This window comes from Chanodichthys erythropterus, chromosome 12 (genome assembly GCF_024489055.1).
Source record: "Chanodichthys erythropterus isolate Z2021 chromosome 12, ASM2448905v1, whole genome shotgun sequence".
NCBI classification, from domain to species: Eukaryota; Metazoa; Chordata; class Actinopteri; order Cypriniformes; family Xenocyprididae; genus Chanodichthys; species Chanodichthys erythropterus.
In genome coordinates this window covers 16,700,365-16,718,490 of record NC_090232.1, presented here as the reverse complement: position 1 = coordinate 16,718,490, position 18,126 = coordinate 16,700,365, and the positions used below count along the sequence as shown (strand labels likewise).

At 37.9% G+C, this 18,126-nt stretch overlaps 1 protein-coding gene across 1 annotated transcript in view; it reads left to right on the top strand.

Annotated features, from left to right (window-relative positions):
* Positions 1-3,485: 3,485 nt before the first annotated feature.
* The window catches only part of klhl5 (kelch-like family member 5), an 80,796-nt gene continuing 66,155 nt past the window's right edge, over positions 3,486-18,126 (top strand). Inside the window, exon 1 of the mRNA XM_067405277.1 lies at positions 3,486-3,606. The gene's annotated coding sequence lies outside the window, so the exon portion shown is untranslated. The remainder of the gene's footprint in view (positions 3,607-18,126) is intronic.

The following is an 18,126-nucleotide window of genomic DNA, read 5'->3' as shown; positions in this document are numbered from 1 at the left end:
CGCCGTGTGGACGGGATTTTTTTTAGAACGAGGAAAAAAGAAGAAGATTGGATTGGGGTAAACTCCGGCTTCGTGTGGACGTAGCCTTATACTGATCTGTGCAACCTCATACAAAACAACGCTGCAGATGACAAGGTCTTTATCTTTCAATGCCAGAGTAGTCAAGGATTCAGAAGACTGGAAATATGTACTTCTGTTTTGTGCAGAGTAACAAATCACCATTACAAATACCATCTTCCAACAGAAAGACAGCCTGACTACCTGGATGCATCTAAAACACTGGCATCTAATTGATTACATCTTGGTGCGCCAGAAAGACCTTCGAGATGCTCACTCGTGTAATGCTCAGTGCAGAGTGTTTTATAGACCATTGCCTTGTGCTCTGCATTTTTAATCTTCATTTTAAATCCAAGCCAAACAGAGGAGGCACCCCAAAGGAGAAATTTCAAGTAAATAAATTCCAGTCAGCTGATGTGAAAGCTGACTTCCAGGTGAAGATCCAGCAATGGCTGGAGGATCTCAGTTGCACCACAACTGTTGACCCCTCTTAAGAAGTGCTCAGCAATCCTGCAGACCTCAGAAGGCGTTTTAGGGCTCTCTGTTAAGAAGAACAACGACTGGTTTGATGAGAACAATCAGGAGATCCAGGACTTACTGGCAAAGAAGAGAGCCGCCCACCAAGTGTATCTTGCTCAGTTGTCCTGTCCAGACAAGAAAGAAGTCCTCGACCAGGTAGGTAGAACCCTTCACCGAAAGCTGAGAGAGATTCAGAATGAGTGGTGGACAAACCTCTCCGAGAAATCTCAGCACTGTGCTGATATTGGTGACTACAGAGGGTTCCATGATGCCCTGAAGGCAGAATTTGGCCCTTTGCACCAGGTCCAGAGTCCCTTGTGCAGATCAAATGGCCAAATGCTACTTACAAAAAAGGTGTCCGTCCTGAATTAGTTGTTGGAACACTTCCAGACTCTCTTTAGGTCCAACCACACGGTCCAAGACTCAGTACTCTGCCATATCCCACAACTTCCAGAGAGAACAGTACGGGATGAATTTCATACTCTAGTAGAAACAATCAAGGCCATTAAGCAGCTGAAAAGTGGAAAGGTAGGAATGATGGAATTCCATCAGAGATTTGGAAGCATGGGGGTCCAGCGCTACACATAAACTTGACAAACTTTTTGTCTGCTGCTGGGAACAAGTCAAACTATCACATGACCTCCATGATGCAATTATTATTACTCTGTACAAATCGGACTGTTACAACTTTTAGGGGAAAACTCTGCTTTCTGTCACAGGGAAAATCCTTGCAAGGCTACTCCTGAACAGATTGGTAACCACCATTGGAGAAGAAATTCTCCCAGAGAGCCAGTGCTCACAGAAGTACCACAGACATGGTATTTGTCCTCAAATGAAGGGAACAGAACAAGGGCCAGAACAGAACAATGTGACATTTGCTGACCTTACTAAAGCTTTCGATACTGTGAGTAGAAAAGGCTTGTGGCAAGTCATGTAGTGACTATGTCTCTCAAATTTTCTCAATATGATCATCCAGCTACATGAAGACCAGTGTGAACAAGTCAGACATAGCAACGATCTCTCTGAGTCCTTCCCAATAGACAACGGCATAAAGCAAAGCTGCATCCTTGCGCCAACTCTTTTCACAATCTATTTCAGCATAATGATCCAATGGGCCACAGTTGACTTTGATGACAAGTATGGCTTCTACAACCGATATTGCACCGATGGTAGCCTGTTTGATCTGAGGCGACACCATCAAGACAGTGGAGAAACTCATCAGAGAGTTGCTTTTTGCCAATGATGCTGCCCTTGATGCCCATACAGAGGCAGCCCTGCAGTGCATAACATCCTGCTTTGCAGAGGCTGCTCACCTATTTGGATTAGATGTCAGCTAGAAAAAAACAGAAGTTTTCTCAGGAAGTCTACCATCATGTTGAAAACAGTTTATCACTTCAATTACATTTCCATGGATGCCAAGGTCAACAAACAGATTGACAATAGGCTGAGGACCTGAGCAAGAGTACAAAGATTAATGTATACAAAACTATTGTACTGACAACTCCTATACGGTATAGAGTCGTGTGTCATTAACGGTTGCCACCTGCGACTCCTGGAACGTTTTCACCAGCGCTGTCTCCGAATCATCGTTAACATTCACTGGTTCTAATTTTGTTTTTCTTGTTTTTTTTTCTTTTCGAATACAAAAATCCACTAACAGATGGAAGTCTTCAGCAACGAGGCCATGCTGCTGAAAACGCAGCTGCGCTAAGCAGGTCATAACTCATAACTATTGCTTAGCAAAGATCGTGCTTTACGGTGAACTTGCTACTGGTCATCGTGACAGAGGAGCACCAAAAAGACTCTTTGAAGAAATCCCTTGGTGCATGTCATATTGACCACCATGGTCTACACTAGCCTCCGATGGAATAGCTTGGAGACACACCATTCGCCAGGCTGTCAATTGCTTTATAAACAATAATAAATAATATATATATATATATATATATATATATATATATATATATATATATATATATATATATATATATATATATATATATATAGCATGTGAAATTGTATTATTCAATGTTTTATGTCTGAAAACACAAATTATTATAGTAGTACTAACATTATTCAAACATTTGCTGCTTTGTTTTTTTTTTTCAAAAACAATCTGTCACTCAGGAGCTATAACTGAACAAACTTAATGAAATATGAGTTGGCGTGTCTTGTTCACTGTCATATGTAGGTCTTTGAATTAATCTTGACTGCTGTAGGATCTAAGAATGTATTATGCACTTGAAAAGTATTTTAAAAATAAAAAAAAATTCAGAGAAGAGAGAAGTCACTTCTTAATGTTACCAGTTTCCCACTTTCCACATAATTTATTGTGAGGAATTGGGAACAAAAGGCTGACATCAGATCAGCATAACAAGGTAAGTACGATTTTTTTTGTTTGTTTGTAAATATTTACAACAGTTATAATAAAATATTTAAAGCTATTGAATATTAAAACTATAAATAGTATTGACTTTGACAACCATCAATCTTCGTGCTCATCTGTGCAATACCCACTAGGTGGAGACACTGTCTTTCACCCCCCAAAAAGTTTAGTAAATATTAGATTAGAAGATCGATTATTGGTGTATGATGATGAACAGTCAAGAGCTCCTCAGAACAAAACAACATTATTTATGAACTGTTCTGTCACACAATAACACGTGCAAATGTTGTATTTAAAAGGACAACCAAGTAAATTCATAAAATAACTCCCCATTAAATAAAATTACAATGTGAAGTGAAAGTCCATGTTGTCAAGTGAGAGTGAAGTTTTTTTCATTCTCTTTTTCTTTCTTTCTTGTGTGTGTGTGTGTGTGTGTGTGTGTGTGTGTGTATATTTCAATTTCAATAAAAAACTACTTTAAATTGCTCTGTTACAGTTTTAGGGCTCTAGTCTTACTCCACGCCTTTCCACCCGAAAGGGAATCACGCTATTATAATCAGAGTTTAAGAGCCCGTCTCTGTTCAACTACTAAATGTGCAAATTACATCCGAAACAAGCGATAACATCAGCTATTAACCCGCCAGGTAAGAGAACTCATTTCACGCGTTGTGATGTGGGGTTATTTTGGTTGACAGCTGAAGCCCATTAGAAATGCGCGCAGCTACAAGTTCGCAGATAGTTATGCGGTAAAAAGGAAATGAATCAGCCCATAAACGCTTTTAATGTGCGGACTCATTCAGCAGGAAAGCACGGGGTTCAGACTGGCCTGCGAGTGCCGATAGTTTTGATAGAAAGAAGACCTATTCATGAACTAAAAGTTCTTTCATCTGCACGATCTTTATTTCCAGCTCGGTCTAGCTCTTCTGACAAAGGAAGTGCGGAGAAGTGGATTTTGCTGATGTACCCAACAGGAAATGAAAGTGTTTTGCTCTGATAAAGAATCGTGCCATTGGGAAATTAGTTAGATATTTATCATGAAGTGTCTCGCGCAGGTATGCTCACAATATCAGGCAAACTGAATCACAGTTGAAGAGCGTGGAGCTCAACCACATGCACATACGTCAACAACTTAAATATATTGAGCTTTTATTGGAGAAATTCATAGAAATGTTTCTTAAAAAGGGCACAAGGTTCAATCTATTTTTATATAATCTTAATCCATGGATTCATCAAGACATAAGGCAAATCTTCTGTTATGCTGTTTGATAAGCTCTGGATTATTGGAAAGATTTTTCTAGTTAGATGTTATAAATAAAGATGTTTAAGGGGCAAAACGTCTTGGGTATTTCTCAATAAGAAGTCATGGGCACATGTTGCATTTAGGGTGGATTGATTCAAGCAGGAGATGAGAAAAAGAAGAAATGCATTCCGTATCAGATACACCTACAGAAGCCCAGGGTTTCAGAACCTTGCTCTTGTATTTTTAATTAGTGTCTGACTATGACCCAGCACTAAATATAGAACAGAGAGAAACAACAAGAAAAGAGATGTGCAGCATGTCCTTGTATTTATTTCTATTTTTGACAATTCTCCTCCCCTCGCAGTGACGTCACTTCTCTGATGACATTTGCACTAGTGTGATGGCTGTCATGATCAGACAGGCCTGATCTATAAACCTTGTCACATTGGGATTATAGACTGATATAAGAACTGATGCCAATGATGTCTAATATTAGTACGAATTAAGCTTATATTTTTATCTTTCTTGCTTCTAGCTACCTTTTCAGTGCAGCTGGAAAGAAGCATACAATGGATCTGGTTTCCATATGAACTTCCCAAACACGCTGCTGCTTTGTGTTGTCATAAAAGCGGTTGAATATTATATTTGGAGGTGCCATAATAATAATAATAATAATAATAATAATAATACAATATTGTCTTTTCATTTTGTGTACTTTGGGTTGTAAATGATCTTCCAATATTTATTTAATTGAGTTTTTCTGCAGGTTACATCAGTGTGCCAGTAGGTGGTGAGTGAGTGAATTATTCATTAACAGAATTTTTAAAAACCGTTTGAATGCCCATAAATTCGGTTGATCTCATTCAGTTGGTCAGCAGATCATCGTTCACAGACAAGATGTTTTATTTGTTCATTTTGTTCATGAAAGATGTTTTATTCAGCCAATGAATAAACGGCTTATTTCCACACTTCAAGGACTGAACTCTATATCTTTCTTTCTTTCTTGACTATACAAAGTATGTAGAATACTGTGCACTAGAAAATTCTCTGATTCCAAATCTGTGGCAACAGTTAGGGAAGAGGCCCTTTTTTGTCCCAGCATGACAATGCCTTTGTGCACAAAATGAGGTCCATATAGAAATGGTTTACTGAATCTGGAGTACAAGCTTGTGGTCCACACAAAGCCCAGACATGGACCTCATTGAACACCTTTGGGATGAATTGGAATGCAGACTGCAAGCCAAGGCCCATCACCCAACATCAGTGCCTGGCTTCACTGTGTCTGAATGGGAGCAAATCCCAGCCACCATGTTCCAACATTGTGGAAAGCCATCCCAGAAGAGTGGAAGCTTTAGCAGCAAAGGAAGGAAGAACTTCCTATTAATGCCAGTGTTTTTGGGATTAAATGTCAACCATGTGGGCGCAGTGTTTGGGTGTTCACATACTTTTAGCCATATGTAGGGTGGTAATCTAATCAATGTGTTTTAAAAAACTGTTCTTTTATCCATCCTCTGAGCTCTCCTCAGGATCTGTTGATTTCTCGCTGTGTCTCTCTGTGAAAAGAGACATTAATAAGTCATAGCAGATGAATTATGGATTGAAGCGAATTCAGCCTTGGAAGTTTTATATAAGGATGGACTGCTGGATTATTACATCATTATGAAATGTATTTGTAGAACACATGTACATTAAAAAAACATGAGCATGGAAAAGATTTGAAGTCTATATGGCATTTAAAAAAAATTGTATTAATGAAATTACTATTAAAAAGAGTACATTTGAATAGAGAACTTTTGAAGTAATATGTATTTTGTTGCCCATATTTATAGGTTAATAGCATTCACACTGCATGCGGTAACACTGGACAGATGTGCAGCGGACATTACGGTTCATGTTTTCCTTTAAGATAGCTCATGACTAATCTGTCCCAGCAGTCTCTGCTCTAAACCATGTTATATACAAAATGATAAAATGTATGTGTCATTGTTTGGCACAACTGCCTGTTTCACTGCTTGTTGTTCAGACATAGTGTTCATGCTTGTATTTTAGTAAGTTAAGGCATTGTTCCCTAAAGTTTCGTTCCCATCGTATAAGTCGAAAGTGGTTTGTATGCAGTTTTTAACTCATGTGCCCATCATTTGCCTGAGTGGTTTTATTCAGCAGTGGATGTACTTTGTCCTCTGGAGTCAGATTCTCTCCCTCCCTCACACATTCTCTCTCTTTCTGATCAATTCAGCAGGCTTTAAGGTGACCTTTGTGAAGGAATGTTGGTGTGTTTGGCCCTGTGCATTTGTTCAGTCATCAAAAAGCTGGTTCAATAAAGCAGACAGTCGCTCAATAGACCCTCTTTGCATTGTATTTCACAGGGCAATCTGAGACTGTGTGGCTTTCTTTATGAAATATTCTTATGGATTTTTTCCTTGTCAGGTTTTTGTCTAAAAACTCAGCCTGATTATTGTTGTGCAAACTAAGAAATCAGTTTTTTTTTTGTATAGAAATGTGGCCTTGTGGTTAGTACATATTAGTACATAAAAGTGTTGACTTGGCGGTTAGTGCATGTACTCCAAAACATGTTGAGCGTTGGTTCTCATGTGAGCAATGTGGGTTCAGATCTGGCTTGTACATTGTGCTACATAATTAGTCTAAATAAAACTGAAATTGTGATATCATATGGCTAAAGGCTGCAATTTGATGCAATGAGCTGCTTATTTCAGAGTGAAACACCTCACTGTGTTCATTTACACTTGAGCAGCTCTGTTGTTTTCAGTTTTACAGTTAAAGGTGGGATAAGCCATATTTCAAAAAAACTGTTTGGATGGAAGTTAGTCGGATCAACACCAACAACAAATGTGTAGCCAATCAGCATTAGGGGGCGAAAGAGCAAGAGGGAGCTTTGAAGAAAGACTGCAGAAAGAGAGATGAGACACAATACAAAAGAGCTCAAAAGAATATCAAGAATATAGGTAAAACCTGAAAACAGACACGGAGGCTGCTTTGATTCCGCTCCACACGTGAGTAACACTGGGTTTGAGTGTCATTAACTGTGTTTCCACTGTCGGGCCTAAAGCGGGTGTGCTAGTGTGTGCCAGTCGCATTTCCACTGTCACTTCCGGGGCTTGATCGTGCCTCGTCGGGGCTTCCTCTGGGCCAACGGCCCAGGTTTTTCGGCCCGCCGAATACCTTGGTCCAAAGCGGGCCAGCTCGGGCTTGAGGAAGTGGTTACAAACAAAGGTGGAGTTTATTTGTGTGTGGAGACGGAGGCGCAATGGATGATTACATGTAGGTTACCAGCTAACATCAGCATTAAAGACTTTTAAAGTCATTTTAGCTCAAAACTCACTTTCAGACAGCAGCAAGTGTTTGAAATAACTTCTGTTTGTGATCCGATGTGGATTCTGATCACCAAGACTATGCATGCTATTACCATAGTAAACATGGTAAATACGACTGCTTGAAGAAATCAGACAAATATACGTAGGCTATCACAATCATGTAATTATTTTACCTGTCAGCACTGATATCCATAATTAGCTCTGCATATTTCATAAAATAAAGCAACTCCATGTTTTCGGGATTGTTTCTCTGTCACTGGAGAGAGTGCTAAAGCTCCTCAGGTCGTAGTTTTGGTGGAAAATTTGTAGAAATTATTATTCTTTGTAAATGTGATGTAAACATACTGTCCTATGACTACAAATAAACAGAAACAGATGCGACTAAGTAGGCTATGTGTGTCCTCTTTCTTTTGTGAAATAACAGTAAATACCACTTTATTTCTGTGACTAATGTTTAATCTTGATACAAATTAATTCATTATGATTATGAATTTATTAATTGAATTTATATTGGCATAGTTAAATAAGAGTTCAGTACATGGAAATGATATACAGTGAGTCTCAAACTCCATTGTTTCCTCCTTCTTATATAAATCTCATTTGTTTAAAAGACCTCTGAAGAACAGGCGAATCTCAACATAACACCGACTGTTATGTAACAGTCCGGGTGTATGCCCCCAATATTTGCATATGCCAGCCCATGTTCAAAATATTAGACAAGGGCAGGACGTCTGGATGTGCACAGCTGACTCATCAGACTAGTAAGCAAGCAAGAACAATAGCGAAAAATGGCAGATGGAGTGATAATAACTGACATGATATCATGATATTTTTAGTGATATTTGTAAACTGTCTTTCTAAATGTTTCGTTAGCATCTCTCCAACAGTGTAGCATTAGCCGTTAGCCACAGAGCACAGCCTCAAACTCATTCAGAATCAAATGTAAACATCCAAATAAATACAATACTCACATAATCCGATGTATGCATGCAGTATGCATGACAAGCACTTTGTAAAGATCCATTTTGAGGGTTATATTAGCAGTGTAAACTTTGTTTATGCACCGTTCAAGGCAAGCGTGAGCTCCGTGGGCGGGGAGCGTGAGCATTTAAAGGGGCCGCAACATGAATCGGTGCATTTCTAATTATGCCCCATAATAGGCAGTTTAAAAACTGAATAAAAAAAAAATCTATGGGGTATTTTGAGCTGAAACTTCAGAGACACATTAAGGGGACACCTTAGACTTATATTACATCTTGTAAAAAAACGTTCAATGGCACCTTTAAGTAAACAACAAAATGCCAACAACGCCTGCTTTTATCATGTTCGCTTTACGATCTCGCTAGTTTCCAGTAATTTCTTTCTGATTATTTTTCTTATAAAACTTCCATTTGTTTGTGAAATTACGGGTTTGTGTGACGTTGTTCCAGAGAGGTGTTAAGGGCGGGTTTCAGTGAAGCGCTACGGAGCTTCTGGCCCGACGGTGGAAATGCAGCGTGACTTTGGGCTCGGTGCTACAAGTCTGGGGCTATTAGCCTAGCCTGGCCTGCTGAAAGCCCTGGCTTGCACTGGCCCGACAGTGGAAAAGCGGTTTGTATTTACTCTTGTGTACTGTACGTTCATTTTTTGTGCTTCCTTGTTGTTCGTTCATCATCTGCGCTTTATTTTTCTTGAAGCATTATTTTGTTGTGTCAGCTGTGATGATAAACAGATATCCACTCTCACACTGCGTGTGTAACAGTGGCCAGCTAGTCAGCGTTGGGCAGGTAAATGACTGCACACTGTGGCTGCTAGATAATGCGCTATTTAGCGTCATTGTTAGTGCACTCACCTCCCCTGCCAGCAGCGATCAGGGTTCAAGACCGACTTGGAGCAAGGTGGTTAGGATTGGTGGGTGAGTTTTGGAGGCATAGCAATGAAGAGAGGGGGTGTGTTTGGGTTGATTTCAAATATCAACAATGTCTAACAGCATTTTTGAAATAAGGCTTACCCCACCTTTAATGCTGCTTCATGCAAACTCCATCTTTGCAGTGGTGTTAGTTTGTGTCACTTATAATGTGCATTTGGGAATGCAACATGCACAAACTGTCTTCCCAAACTTGTAATGAGAAGCAGTGGTATAACGTATAATGAAAAGCTCATTGGTTTAACGTTAGAAATATTAGTAATATTTATTATTTTATTTAATATTTTTATTTAGTAGTAGTTTTATAGTCATATTTTAAAGAATAACAACATTTTTGGCCAAATTGTGCAGCCCTACAAACAATTCAGAGACTCCATTTATACGTATGATGCATACAATCAGATTTAATCCTAAATTGTTTGGATTTTAACCTTTGTCAAAAGTGAAGAACAAATTGTGATTTATAAAGGCAGTAACTGACATGAAAATGTTCTTATGCTGGCTTAGCCAATCGAAGAGCATGTGTACAAATATTTTGGCACTCATATACAAGTTAATTAATCCAGCATAGTTTATGACGATGTAAAGATAAATAGGCTATCACATTATGTATTAATATAATTATATGTACACATGAGCAACATATTAACTGCCTTGTGATAATATAAATTAATTAATTTGTATTAATGACTTACTGAAAATAATAATAATAACACATGTCTACTAATATGGGCATTCTGAAGGTGTAGTTAATGCACTTGTAAACATTGTCCTTGTATTTAAGATGAGCTGCGAATTACAAAAAGATATGCACTGTTTTTGTGCATATGGACATTTTCTAAATCATTCATTGGAACATGTTGTGCATTCACATTTAGGATTACGGTTACGCATCTTTATAAATGAGAAAAATACAAAATCATGCAGCATTACTTACATTTCCCATTATCATCCACTACCCGCTTCTCTTTTCCTGTCCTTTCTTCACATATCATAAAGGTGCTAAAAAAGCACTAACCTGATGGTTGATACACATTGAACTGTGGTGCTTGTGTTCAAATCCTTTGACTGTTGTTTGAATAAATTGTTGCAAAAAGACCACAAATAAAATAAAAACATATGTTCAGTCAAAATGACTTTACATTAAAGTCAATATAATTATATATGAAAGCCATTTTCCAGCACCACATACAGCATATGGCATGTTTTTAGAGCTCCATGTCTCATATTGAACCCTGTTTTACTTGCATATACCTAAAAAAAGGCTCACCAAGTTCAGTAATTTCAGTATTATGAAGCATTATATTGTGGTTTGTGTATTAATTTGTTAATTGCCGCAGTGGATTGTGGACTGAAACGCAGGCAAGGGACAGATGATAAAAGATGGCAGGGAGCTGTCTAAACACACTAGTCCCTGTCAGCGCAGATGGAGGCTGAATGGCAGACTGAAAGAGGAAAGGGATTTTCTTGGCATTTAAATCTTTCTTTTCTTGGCAGAGCTCTCTCTTTGCTGCTTGTGAAGGTCCATGGGCGGAAAATTGGCTTCTCAGGCTCACAGATGGTCTAAGGCTCAGTCTGCACATCCACGCACACACACACACACACACAGACATACAGACACACACACTATAAAACTTTGAGTTTTTGGTACACCGTTGAAGTTAGCCCCTCTTTCTCTCTCCTCGCTTGTTTGCTAGTAAATGTTTGTCAACTAATCTTGTCAATTACATAAGTGTCTGTCAAATTTACGCTTGTACTGTCATGTAAGCCGACCTCACTCCACAAAATTTTGACCTCCGAGTATATGTGGGAAAAGTACCGATGCTGCATTCTGCATGTGAACATATGGAGAGGGAGCAGAGCATGAATATGCACACACACGCACAGGGTGAGCATATGAAGGCCTTGTCTCAGAGTTTAGATGACACCATGACATTATGTTGCCAGGCAGGCTTTTTTACATGCTTATTATCTTTATTAATTTATTTTTTTCCAGTAGAGAGATGTGATGTCCCAATTCACACTATTATCAGGGAGCTAAAGTATATATAGAGTATATATTTCTATGGTCTTTGTGATCTGTCCTTATTAAAATATTTTTGTATTCCTTATTGTGGCAAGTCATTTGGACCATGAGGATGAATGGCTGCAACTTTGGTCATTAATCTTGATAAAGACAAACTTGACTTGAGTGCGAACACGGCTGGTGATCAGTCTCTATTTGTGGTTACTTTTGTGTCTTTTTTTATTCAATCAAACTTACTGTGTTTGAGATAAAAAATAATTATATTGTAATTAAAAAATAAAATATTGCAAATAAAAAGTCTTCTTAAGGCTGTTTTAAAGAGTTCTATGTGCAGTTTTCATCACGCACACACAAATTTGCCCTGTTCTGCTGTTGTTTGAGACTCTAAGGTCCTGTTTACACCTGGAATTAAAGGGATAGTTCACCCAAAAATGAAAATTATCCCATGATTTACTCACCCTCAAGCCATCCTAGGTGTATATGACTATCTTCAGATGAATACAATCGGAGATATATTTAAAAATATGGCTCTTCCAAGCTGTATAATGGTAGTGAACAGGGGTCTAGATTTTGAAGCCTAAAAAAATGCATCCATCCATCAAAAAAATAATCCATACAGTTTTATAAAGGCCTTCTGAAGTGAAGCAATGGGTTTTTGTACGAAAATATCCATACTTAAAACTTTATAACTAAAATAACTAGCTTCCGGCAGACGGCCGTACGCATTGATTTGTGGCGGAAGAGTAACCCCTGACCCATGGGGTCAATGACCCAATGACCCAATGATGAATGTGGAAGGTCGGGGGATAGAGCAAAACAAAACGAATAAGAAATCTAAAACTTGAGTTTGTTGCTCAGCCCTATTTGTTTAAACCGCAAGAGGCGTCTAACCTTATGCTACTCCTAAATCCTACGTCTTACATCATGGATTATTTTTATGATGGATGGATTCATTCTTTTGTGCTTCAAAATGTAGACTCCCATTCACTACCATTATAAAGCTTGGAAGAGCCAGGATATTTTTTAAACATATCTCTGATTGTGTTTGTCATATACACCTAGGATGGCTTGAGAGTGAGTAAATCAAGGGATAATTTTTATTTTTGGGTGGACTATCCCTTTAAGATGCGTTTTGGTTGATCGGATCACATGTAGACGAGGGAGACACATAAACGTTTACAACTGGTGTTTTAATCCATCTCTTTTGTCCACTTTCAACCACTTCTGTCCTGATTTCATCGAAGGGAGGGTCTATGGCTGGGTAAATGTATGGGTTTATTTTTTTCAGATCTTTCAATCTAATGGACAAAATAAGCTCATGCAATTTAAATATGAACCCACCCAGAGACAAAGGGAAAAGATACGGAGAACATCAGCTTTCGTTTCTGCTCTGGCAGCCACAAGACCATGCCGAATGCTGTGAGTGAGTGTTAGAAATGAATGGTGAGAGAACATTGTGCTTGGTACATTTTTCATCTCCCAACCAAACTTGGGTGCATTCCAGCCAAAAAAGTTTAAATTCCGTCTGACCAGTGCGCTTCCCATAATGTTTATACATTAGGTCAGTAGTGAAAGTGGAAGCTTCTACACTACAAAATCAGTCTGGTCAAATGCGTTTTCAACTACCTCTGGAAGTGGTAGAAAGTGAACAAGCTTAAAAGGTTTTAGACCCCGGCCGTTTACACCTGTATTTAGCGTGTAGTCCACTTGTGATCCAATCGACCAAAACGCATCTTAATACTAGGTGTAAACAGGGCCCAAGTGAAGCTGCACTTCAGTGGGTGGTATATAAGCACCAGAATGAAAGACCTGTTTTTATTGGTCACTCTCCCTTGGAGGAATAATTGGCCATGTCCACTACGTGGTCCCGCCTGTCTGATTCTGACAGAGAGTGGCAGCTGTCTGGCATAGCTGGGTGCATTTTATATATATCACATAGGGGCTTAATAATGTCCTAGCAAGATATAAATTTTGATCATTATTTACATTAACAACTTTATGGAACATTGCATAATACAGTAACATGAGCCATTTCAGAGAGCTCAGTCTTTCTCAGCCATGTCCATGTTCATGGGAGTACTAAATATGACCATGCTTGATGACAAACACAAGATTGATTTATATATATATATATATATGTCCCAGTTTCATAGGTACAAACATATATTGGTCATAAAAAAATGTATACAAATGCAATGGATTTAAATAATCTGCAGCAATAAAGACAAGAGAAAGAGCAATAAATGGATGAACTAATACAACTGATAGAGATGAATAGAACAAATAAGCTGAAGACAGTGAGCAATAGAAATGAAAGTGGCAGAGAAATTGAACTGCAAAATCAGCACTTATCTGACTGTCTCTTGCTCTTTCTCTCTTTTCTCTCTCTCACACACATCATTTGTGCTTGGCGTTATAGTGCCGCATCAGTGTGTTTATGCAGGTCAGACCCCAGGTGTACACGTTCTCGTTCTAACTCTCCTGCATGTGCACGTGTGTTTCCCTCGTGGCTGGTAGAAGAGGGGAAACCTGAATGATCTGTATATTTGCAGCGTGAGGCTGCAGCAGTATTTATGATCCTTAAACGATAAGCCTTCAGGAGACTCGTAAAGGAGATGTGTGTGCTTGTGTGTGAGTGGGACTTGACTCAAGTAAGGCAAGACTGGGGACAGGAATATTTATTTCTTTGTTTATGTTTGAAAGAGCAAGAGGGGCATTGTAGGAGTTCAGTAATTCAGATTGTGCTTTATGATCTCTTAAAGATGTTCTTTAGGGTCTAGATGGTTCAAACTTGTGTATTAATTTCATTTTAAGACCTTACTGTTTATCCGCTCTTTGATGGAAAGATTTCCTGAACTCCAGCACTTATCTCTAGGGTCTCATTGTGTGTGCTCAGTTTATCAATACCATAAAAATAAGCTATGAAATATTGTGAGTCTCATCAAGGACAAATCTGTCTCCTAGGAAACATACCTAGCAAACACAAAGACATACTTGTACACTCAAACACACTGTTCACACCTTAAACCCTTACACCTAATCGCATCAGATGGTTATAACATATTACTTCGATATATGCTTTATTCCATATATACAATGGTATTTATATTTCAAGATAGGATACCCTGTTACAAGAATATCATGGTATTTACATCATCGATTTTTAGACATATTTCCACAAATGTTACTATGGTAACATGTCTGCAATACCATATTCCACCATGGTATTTATTTTAAGGTAGAATGCTATGAATACAAAAAATAGCAAGGTGTTACCATGGTACACTACTGTATGTAAAAGTCAGTTTGACTTTTTTTTTTTGGAAATAAATGAATAACATATAATAAATTGCTCAAAAATGGCAGTACATATAACAGTCTATTCATCAAAGAATTCTGAAAAAGTATTATGGTTTCCACAAAAATATTTAGCAGCAGAGCTGTTTTCAATATTGATAATAAGAAATGTTTCTTGAGCTGCAATTCAGCATATTAGAATGATTTCTGAAGGATTATGTGACACTAAAGACTGGAGTAATGGCTGCTGAAAATTCAGCTTTGCCATCACAGGAATAAATTACATTTTTAAAAATATACAAAAGTTTTTATTTTTTTCAAAAACATTAAATAATCTTACCCACCTCAAACCAGTTTTTAGTATTTAAATTTTTTTTAAAACAGTTTTTTGCTCATTCTATGTTGTTGTCCAACACTTTGGTCGGCCTGTTGCCATTTTTAAATGTGCTGTAGAAATAAACCTGAACTTGAACTTACCTACCCCAAACCTTTGAACAGTAGTCTATATAGGTATGTTCAAAAATCTTTAGTCATGGTTACATATGAATTAGTGTCAATGTTATGTTTGAAAACTTTCCTATAAGCAAATTTTATAAATATCAGTAGTTCTGAAGCTTTTGAGATAATTGAAAAACTTTTGTCCGGCAATTTCTCAAATGTCAGGGTGGCACAATTGCAAACATGGGTCTTTTATGATGAATTGACAGGGTAGTAACAGTAAGAATGATAATGCATCATCCATAGGACCACAATTGATCCTTGTGGCAGCGTGAAAAGGTTGGTAGATCTCTCTCGAATACTGATAAAAATAGCTACTTTAAGAGTAACTAAGAGTAGGTTTGAACACTTCCATGTCATGTGGAAAAACTAGGATCCCTATATGAAATTAAAAAAAACATTATTTAAGCTAAATAAATAATACATTTAAGTCTATTATTATTTTATCATTTTAATTATTGATCTAAAATATTAGATTTAAGTTAAAGATATTTTACACTGTCAGTTATTTCCATGATTATATTTTTTAATAATTCTCGTTGATTCTATGGCCTTCTCTTGCCATACGCGAGAGACTGCCCATGAATTTTATTGGCAATGATTTTTCCGGGGTAGGTTGCCAGGTCTTTCCCCCAACCATCCCCATTACATGGCTTGGGACTCTCACAAACACGCATTCACACCTACGCACAATTTAGCTTCTCCAATTCACCTATACTGCATGTTTTTGGATTGTGGGGGAAACTGGAGCACCCGGAGGAAACCCACGCAGACACAGTGAGAACATGCAAACTCCACACAGACACTCGAAACGGGGACCTTCTTGCTGTGAGGCGACATTGCTGCCCACTGAGCCAGTGTGCCATGGTGATTAGTTTAAATGTTAGTACATGGTAGTAGAATACCATAAATATTATAATTTTACAGAGGTACAGTTCTGAATAAAACAAACAAACAAAAAACATGGTATTTTTATGATGCATATCCAAGAAACCATGGTTATTTAAGGGTACTTTTTGTCAGTGGCATGAAGGGCTTAATGTTTTAGTGTGTCTTTAAATGTACATCCTGGGCTTGACTTAGAACAGACATCTTGAGGATTTTCAGGCTCTTCAATATATAAAGAAAAAGAGGGATATTGTTTCTGGAGGTGGTCTGCCAGCCAGATGTGTTCATTCTCTTAACCACGGGCCTGCAATGGTTTATTTCAGAAGGAAATTCTTTTTCTTTTTTTAAATCCATTCCTCCGTCCATCTCCTCTGGCATCTAAACCCTGCTGGCTTTCCCCTATATCATCTGCATTCAATTCCCGCACTGCTTTCTGTTCAGCTTAAGGGAAACCGATATGAGAATCAGTAAAAGGAAGGATAAAAATGTCATTGCTATGTGCAAAATGGGCCTGGTGATATTTTGGCTGATGAGTTTGGAGTGAATGGAGTGTGTGTGTGTGTGTGTGTGTGTGTGCATCTGGATCTGTCCTATAATTTCATCCAATGGCAGTAGAGGAAATATGAATGCACCAGAGCAGGAAGAATGCTATTTGGAAACGAACGCACTCTGAATAGTAAGATGTTTGTGCGTATATGTGGCTTTTTGAAAAACAGATGTGCACACATTATCGTCATGCTGTGTGTATACTGTTGTATGACCATATATATCTCTTTCAGGGAAATGTGTGTCAGATGTGTTCCTTCTCTTGAAATGTATTTCCTCCCACAGCCGTTGTAGACATGAATCAAAGCAATGAGACATCTAACCTCTCAGCCCTGTTTAGCTTTGGGTTTCAGAGATGAGATTACATGGTATGTGAGTATAAGTAGATGATGTGTATGTGTGTGTGTTTTTAATGATGGATGAAGCTGAACTGAAGTGTGGAAATCTGTATCATAGCATAACCTGATGAGAGAGCTGACATGACATGGTTTGTGTGTGTGTGTGTGTGTATTCGTGATGAAAGACAGAAAATGAGGACTCTGCTGTAAAACCCAGCCTTGCTATCTTTTCTCCACACACACAAGTTTGCAGTCTCACTGTTTAACCCTCTATTGGACGTGTTATGAAAGCATTGTTTCTTTTATAGGATGGACATTTGATTACATTTTTCTTTTTTTTTTTGAAAAACAATATTCATGGGTGATGCTGCAAAACTAGCTGCTACATTACATGCACTAATAGAATTGGCTCCTAGGTTAAATCTATTCACTTTCTAAATTATATGAATATATATAAAATATATATAAAACATGTGATATCATAACTGTAATATTCTCTGTAGTGGCTGCAATAATTGCATCCATCCATATCCACCACATATCCATTCACTACTGCACAAATGTTACTTGAATGCAACAAACAATTGAAAAAAATGCAGTTCCTCATGACATACAAACAATAGTTAACACTTTATTTCAGTGTCACATATTCACCATAGTAATAACATATGCATAGTTGCATGCAACTAACCCTCAGCCAAACCCTTATACTACCCTAACCCTATAGTAAGTACGTTAATATTACTCAATACTTAAATATATAATTACACTGTAACAATGACACCTTAAAATAAAGTGTAATCAAATATAAATGCACATATTAATTTCTGCATGATCCTATTCTACATCCCTAAATCCTACTCCATCTTAAAGGGATATTTTACCCAAAAATGAAAATTTGATGTTTATCTGCTTATCCCTAGCGCATCCAAGATGTAGGTGACTTGATGATTTTTAAATCCAACCATTGCTGTCTGTCAGTCAAATAATGGGTGTCAATGGGAACTCTATCAATAAAAGTAAAAAAACATGACAGACAAATCCAAATTAAACCCTGCGGCTCATGACTACACATTGATGTCCTAAGACACAA